The following is an 8,214-nucleotide window of genomic DNA, read 5'->3' on the forward strand; positions in this document are numbered from 1 at the left end:
AGCTGATGGCGATTCTCCAGCGGCGATTGAGACACGAAGGATCAAAGATCTTCTTCAGACAGCTTTAGCACAGCAGGAGGCATACTCTTACAGTAGAGACATGATTCATTCCACCCCACGCCCGAGCCGGAGCAAGGGTTATAGCAGGCACTTAGGTTCGCCAGCTGTTTCAAGCAATGCCCTATGCCGTAATCAGCCGCACGTGTACGACCCGGCTCAGGGTGGGGCTCCTAATGCGCATAATCAGGACAAAGTGCGTCAGCAAATTGAGCAGGCGGCTCAGCAGGCAGCACAACTAGTGGCTCAACAGGCAGTGGAAATAGCAGCTCAACAAGCGGCTCAGCAGGCAGCTTATCAGCCCCTATCGGTTTATCCAGCGACGTCAGTTGAGGCAGGAGTGGTCACCAGAACCGGGGGTGTGCCTTGTTTGGTGCCGGCTCTACATAACGAGCGGTTGCCCAAGGATTTTAAGGGGCCTCGTAATGTACCGAATTACACGGCCGGTTTACAGCCTGGAGCGTGGATTGAAAGTTATGAGATGACCATGGAGTTACTAGAAGTTAGTGACGCTGCAATGGCAAAGTACTTCACCATGATATTGGATGGAACGGCCCGTAATTGGTTAAAGGCGTTGCCACCTAATTCCGTTGGTTCGTGGGCAGAATTAAAGGTGAAGTTTATCCAGAACTTTAAGGATACATGCAAGCAACCCATGTCGATTGTGGATCTGACTAGTTGCAAACAACAGGAGGGTGAGTCTATGACCCATTGGGTGCGTCGGGTCAAGGAAATAATACATTCCTTTGATAAGATGGATGGCAGCTCTGCAGTATTAATGTTAGAGCAGAATTGCCGTTTTGAGCCTCTGAAGATGAAGCTGGGGCGGCTCAAGCGAGACTGTCCTAACATCAGTCAGCTGATGGCGGCTCTGGTTAAATATGCTGACTTTGATAGTACCAAGGATCCCGAGTCTGACGATAAGAGGGCAGGGAAGGGAAAGAAGAGCAGCAACACTAAGGGCACTCAGCCTAATCCGGCCAGTCAAGGCGGCAATAATAAACGTAAGGCGGATGGTAGCTCGGAGTTTGTGGCTAACACCAATGCACAGGTCAACAATCAGCGGCGTAAGGGGAGGCCACCTCCTCGGTCTGGCGGGTCAGGTCCTACTCTTGAGCAGTTGTTAAATGAACTTTGCCCGGAGCACGAAACTGAAGAAAAGCCGGCTACTCACCTGTGGAAGGATTGCACTATCATGAAGGCCTTAAAAAATTCCAACATATTCAATGGTAATCACGGGTCGGGCGGCGGTTCAGGAGGCGGCAGCTTTCATGGCCTAAACAATGGAGGTGGCGGTTCTGGTTCCGGCTTTCAGGGCCACCAGAACAATCAAGGTAATTTCAATCAGGGTGGTCAAGGCGGCTACAATCAGCAGTCTGGCCAGGGGGGTCAGCAGCAGCAGCACCAACAGTCTGGGTATCAGAGTAATCCAAAGCAATTGAACAGTGGACAGTATCATGTTTTCACCACAAGTTTATGTTAGTGGGATCAGAAGCTTCACAAGAGGGCAGTAAACGCCATTGAGTCGGCTGTTCCTCGATACTTGTGATGGTCTGAGCAGCCCATTACATGGAGTCGGGAGGATCACCCACCTCGGGTTGACAATCCGGGTCACTTGGATTTGGTGGTAGCACCTCAAGTTGGGGGTACAAGTTCACTAAGGTACTCATGGATGGAGGCAGCAGCATCAATATCCTTTATTATGAGACCTTCCATCGTATGGGGTTAACGGATAAAAATCTTAAGCAGTCCAACACTGTTTTCCACGGTGTAGTTCCTGGTAAGTTGGCATACCCAGTGGGCAAGATCGAGCTGGAGGTAGCCTTTGGAGATGAGTATGATTCCAGGGCAGAGAAATTAACCTTTGAGGTGGTCAAGATCAGGAGCCATCATGGTCTGTTTGGGCGGCCGGCTTACGCCAAGTTCATGGCACAGCCGTGTTATGTATATCTCCAGCTGAAGATGCCGGGTCATAAAGGGACCATTACGGTTCATGGCAGTCGAAAGGTGGCTCTGGAGTGCGAAGAAGGCGACGCGGCTTATGCTGAGTCGGTCTGTGTCACAGAAGAGTTAAAATACTATAAAGACAATGTTGACCTGGCAGATATGACATCCTTGAAGAAGCCCACCACAGAGCGTGAGCTTGAGATGAAGTTTAAATCGGCGGAGGATACCAGGATGGTCAATTTTGTTCCTGGAAATTCATCTAAACAGTTTAGTATCAGTGCCAATCTGGATCCCAAATAGGAAAGCGCACTCATCGAGTTCATCCGTGATAATCGGGACATCTTTGCATGGAAACCTTCTGACATGCCGGGTGTACCGAGAGAACTCGCTGAGCACACTCTCAACATTGATCCACAGTTTAAGCCGGTCAAGCAGTTCCTTCGGTGGTTTAACAAAGAGAGACGCAAGGCCATTGGCGAAGAGGTGGCCCGGCTCTTGGCGGCCGGGTTTATCATTGAGGTATTTTATCCGAAGTGGTTAGCTAACCCGATGCTAGTGCTCAAGAAGAACGGCACTTGGCGTATGTGTGTGGATTACACGGGTTTGAACAAGGCTTGTCCGGCTGATCCCTTTGCTCTCCCGCATATTAATCAAATCATTGATGCTACGGCGAGATGTGAGCGTCTGAGTTTTTTGGATGCACATTCTAGATATCATCAGATCAAGATGGCGGTTAAGGACCAGGAGAAGACGGTGTTCATTACTCCCTTTTGAGCCATCTGCTATGTTTCTATTCCTTTTGGGCCCAAGAGTGCCCAGGCGACTTATCAGCGTTGCGTGCAGAATTGCCTTCATACTCACATTGGCTGAAATGTGCATGCTTATGTGGATGATATTGTGGTGAAATCCAGAGAAAGGGAAACACTGATAGATGATCTCAAGAAGACCTTTGATAACCTCCAGGTCTACAATATGATGCTTAACCCAGCAAAGTGTGTCTTTGGTGTGCCAGCAGGCAAACTCTTGGGGTTTCTGGTTTCTAATGGAGGCATTGAGGCTAACCCGGAGAAGATTAAGGCTATCACCTCTTTGGAAAAACCCAAGTGCATCAATGATGTTCAGCGTTTGGCGGGTCGTATTGCTGCTTTAAGCCGGTTCATAAGCCGGTTAGGTGAGAAGGTCATACCGATCTATCAAATGTTGAAGAAAACAGATGACTTTGTCTGGAGTGATGCTGCTAACATTGCCTTTGAGGATTTGAAGAGGCAATTGGCTGAGCCGCCGGTCCTTGCTGCTCCCATTGATAAGGAGCCATTGTTGTTATATGTGGCTGCTAATGCACATGCTGTCAGTGTGGCCATTGTGGTGGAGCATAAGGAGTCTGGTAAGGAATATCCGGTTCAACGGCCGGTTTACTACATCAGTGAAGTGCTTGTCCAAACAGAGGTACCCACATTGGCAGAAGCTTGTTTATGGGGTGTTCATGGCCAGCCGGAAGCTTATGCAGTATTTCTTGGGTCATCCCATCACTATGGTCAGTTCTGCTCCTTTGGGGGATATCATCCAGAATAGAGATGCCACAGGACGAGTCGCCATGTGGGCCATTGAGCTTAGGCCTCACGGTTTAAAATATGTGCCTCGTACTGCTATCAAATCTCAAGCACTGGTGGATTTCATCAATGATTGGACAGAGTTGCAGGTGCCTGAAGAGAAGCCAGATAACATATATTGGACAATTCACTTTGATGGATCCAGGCAATTGGAAGGCTCGGGGGCTCGAGTTGTTTTGGCTTCCCCTAGATGTGACAAATTTTGTTATGTGCTAAGGTTGATGTTTCCCTGTACTAACAATGTAGTTGAGTATGAGGCCTTGCTCCATGGTCTCTGGATGGCTACAGAGATGAATTTAAGCCGGGTAAGGTGCTTTGGTGACACAGATTTGGTAGCTCAACAAGTCTTAGGCAAGTGGGATTCCAAAGATCCTCTCATGGCGGCTTATCACCGTGAAGTTGATGCTGTGGCTGGAGACTTCAAGGGTTATCAAGTGGAACACATAGATCGCAGGAAGAATGAGGCGGCCGATGCTCTAAGCTGGCTTGCATTTCAGCGTAAACCGGTACCCCCGAATACCTTTTTGGATGTTTTGCATAATCCTTCTGTCAAGTTACCTACAGAGGAAGACTTGGTTGTGCCTGATCCAGAGGCACAGTTGGTGGTGGCTCTTCAAGTCATCCCAGATTGGACAGTGCCATACTTGGCTTATATGACCCAGGGAGAATTGCCTCAGGATGAAACCTTGGCTAGACAGATAACCCGACAGTCTAAGTCAATGACAATTACCAATGGTGAGTTACATCATCGCAGTGTCACTGGGGCGTTTCAACAGTGTGTATCTCCTAAAGAAGGACAAGAGATTCTTCGTGAGATTCATGAAGGAGATTATGTCCATCACACCGGTTCAAAGTCCCTTGTGGCCAAAGCTTTCCGTCACGGATTTTATTTGCTAACAGCTCATGCTGATGCAGAAGATCTGGTCAGTAAATGTGACGGGTGTCAGAAATTTTCACGGCGAGCTCATGTGCCGGCTCAAGAATTGAGGATGATACCAATTACTTGTCCGTTTGCTGTGTGGGGGCTTGACATGGTTGGGCCTTTCAAGAGGTCCAAGGATAATAAGACTCACCTTCTGGTGGCAGTGGATAAGTTCACAAAGTGGGTGGAAGGAGAGTCGGTCAAAAAATGTGACGCGGCAATGGCGGTTCAATTCATGAAAAAGGTGATTTTCTGTTTTGGTTTCCTCCATAGCATCATAATTGATAATGGCACTAACTTGTCCAAGGGGGATATGGAGGATTTCTGTCAACGAGAGCATATCCGGCTTGATGTCTCTTCAGTGGCTCACCCCCAATCCAATGGTCAAACAGAAAGAGCCAATCAGGAGATTTTGAAGGGTATAAAGCCCTGGCTTTTAGTCATTGCAACGAATGCCGGGTTGTTGGGTGGAGGAGTTACCATCAGTGTTATGGAGCATCAATACTACCCCAACAGATCTACGGGTTATACCCCTTTCTTCATGGTTTATGGAGCAGAGGCGGTTCTTCCTAGTGACATCCGCCATGACTCGCCCCGAGTGGCGGCTTATGTGGAAGCTAACAATAAGCAAGCACGTCGGGAGGCACTCGACCTGTTGGATGAAAAGCGTGACTTGGCAGCAGCCTGCTCGGCGATTTACCAACATGACATGTGGCATTATCACAGCCGCCGGGTTAAATCCAGAACCTTTCAAGAAGGCAACTTGGTGCTCCGGCTCATCCAGGATCAGACTGATGCACACAAGTTATCCCCACCTTGGGAAGGGCCCTTTGTGGTCAGCAAGAATTTAAATAACGGGTCATACTACCTTATCGATATTTGAGAGCACAAAGACTCACGTAAGTCGGAGGAGGAGACCCGTCGGCCGTGGAATATAGCTCATCTTCGGCCTTACTACACTTGATCCACCGGCTCTCATGATGTACATATCTTGGTGATGTATATATTATAAGTAATAAAGCAGGACCTCTGTCCTTTTCATCCCCAAAGATCACATGTTTTTACTATCATTACTTCAAAAAGACCATCGGGGGCTGATCGTATTCGAATCTAGCTTAACCCCTTTGGCACAGCTTCCTGATCATATTCGAATCATAGTTGTTCAAACAAACTTGATCACTTGGGGGTTGGGTCTTATTCGAATCATAGCTTGACCCCTTTTTGGTCCAACTCAGATCGTATTCGAATCAGAGTCGTTAATATTCTCAAGGTCACTTGGGGGCCTCCTGTTCAAACATAGGTCGTATTCAAACCAAAGAGAACATAGCTGTCGGTCCCCACTTGATCGGCGCAATCCCAAAACCCACTTGGGGGCTTCTTGATCGTATTCGAATCATAGCTTAACCTCTCTAGGGTCCGACCCAGATCGTATTTGAATCAGAGTCGTTAAATATTCTTAAGGTCATTTGGGGGCTTCCTGCTCAAACATAGGTCGTATTCGAACCAAAGAGAACATAGCCGTCGGTACCCTCTTGATCGGCGCAATGCCAAAGCCACTGGGGGCTACATGGTCGTATTCGAACCCTAGCTTAACCCCTTTGGGACGGTTTACTGATTGTATTTGAATCAGAAGACTTAAGTTTGTCATTTTATTCTTTTTGCTTAAGTCTTTTTTGAAAGCTTTCTTTGGATTTGTCTTGTGACCTTTTTTGTGTCCATGATTTAAGACATATAAGATTTTTGATTGAGCCGGCTTAAATTTCTGCAATCAGTTGCCCGGCGTGTGACAAATTCCAAGAGAAGGTCATGGCTTATAAACTGAGTCATCACCCTTACTGTCTAGGTCATTTAAACCGGCAGTAAAAATTTGATATCTCAGGTATGATGTTATATTACAAGTTCTGATCAGAATTGTTTATAACTTAGATTTCACATTTATAAATATGTGGGATAATTATGACCCGCCCTGCGGTGAGCCGCCGAGGGTCTCTGTGATCTACCTCTCTGTGCATGACTAATTATAGGATTTCTTATGATAGAAAAGCATAAGACAGAGTAAAAATATGATGTCGATTTAAACAGTGTTAAGGCATCAAAACGTGCACGAAGGCACGACACAACAAAGTCATTTCTACTCCTATTACAAGACTCCCCAAGTCAAAATGATTAAGCATTGTTTTTTAGCAAGGCTACAAACATGAGCTGCCTAACGGATTAGTTCTCTTGGTTTCCTGAAGCTTCCAGACCAACCCTTTCCACTTCTTCGTCCTGCTCCTGGGCCTGGAAGGTTGATGACGACCAATCAATGCCACTCAAAGCTTTAAATTCAGCTTCTTCGTCATCAACTAGCCCGGCCGGGTCAATCTCAGGAGCGAAGGTATTCTTACGAGTTGGTGGAATCAAGCTTATCAGCGTATATTGTGGTGTTGGGATTCTCCGGTTCTCTGCATCGTAACCCGCCTGGTACTTGGAGAGGTCCGCTTCTTCAGCAATTATGGTGGCCGCAGGGAGTATTGCCTTCACACAGGCAGCAAAATCTTCTTGTTCAAAGGGCGCACCGTCTTCTTTGAGGCTCGGATACCCAATGGTAATGTTAGTCGGGTCTAGTTCCGGAAGCCAAGCCTTGGACCGGCTCAACATGGCTACAACACCAGATCTCGCAAACGGCCGCTTCAGTTCAGTAATCCGTTGGGGCAACACAGAAAGCTTCCTTAGCACATCCTCCAAAAGTGTAGGAACTTCATTGGACAGAGCCACGGTGGCTAAGCCGTGCTGAGACCCGGTATAGAGTTGCCCCACCAGGGCATAAACCGCCTTCAGCTTTATCAAAGAGTCCTGGTTCAGATTTGAGCTCCTGGGGCCTGCATAGAAATGTCAGGTGCATTAAGAAACAAATTTATATGATCATTTGAAAAGTATAGTCTTTCTAACTTACAGGGCGACTTACCAAAGATTGCGGTAACCATCTGGATCACATGGCGTTTCAAGCTGGACAGTTCATTGGTTGCCTTTTCAAGAGCCGCCTCTGAATTGATAGCTCGTTGGATTAAAGCATTCTTTTCGTCAGCCCAAGTTTTTCTCTCCGCTTCAAAGTCGGCCTTCAGCTTGTCTTGTTCAGATACACTAAATTCAAACCTGGAGTTGGCCCTTTTGGTTTCTGTTTCTTGTGTTTGGAGGTGGTTCTTTAATTCAGCAATTTCTGTTTGCAATTGATTGGTGGTAACCTGCACAAATACCAGATCAAAGTCATGAGTATTAGCATATTATATTTAAGTCCCAAGCACCTTGCAAGAAAGACTACTTGGCACTTGGGGGCTAATTTCTATCGCGGAAGTCAATGGCGGCTCATAAGATTGATGATTCACAAGATTAAAGTCCCAAGCACTTTGCAAGCAAGACTACTTGGCACTTGGGGGCTAATGCATATTGCAGTTCAAACTATGCAGCTAATATGTTCTACACAAGCATGTGAAGGACCGGCTCATTCATTTTGATTAAATCGGCCCTTGGGGGCTATGAGTTAAGTCGGATTTTTACAGGTTTTATGTCTTAAAGCATTTTGGATAATTGTCTGATGTTTTCCATAAGTCTATAGCATATTCTTCATAAGTAATAGACTTGGGGGAAAGAGGAGGTCATGCCTCAAACTTATGGTGCATCTGCTTCACCATGTCAGTT

This window comes from Triticum aestivum, chromosome 2B (assembly GCF_018294505.1).
Source record: "Triticum aestivum cultivar Chinese Spring chromosome 2B, IWGSC CS RefSeq v2.1, whole genome shotgun sequence".
NCBI classification, from domain to species: domain Eukaryota; kingdom Viridiplantae; phylum Streptophyta; class Magnoliopsida; order Poales; family Poaceae; genus Triticum; species Triticum aestivum.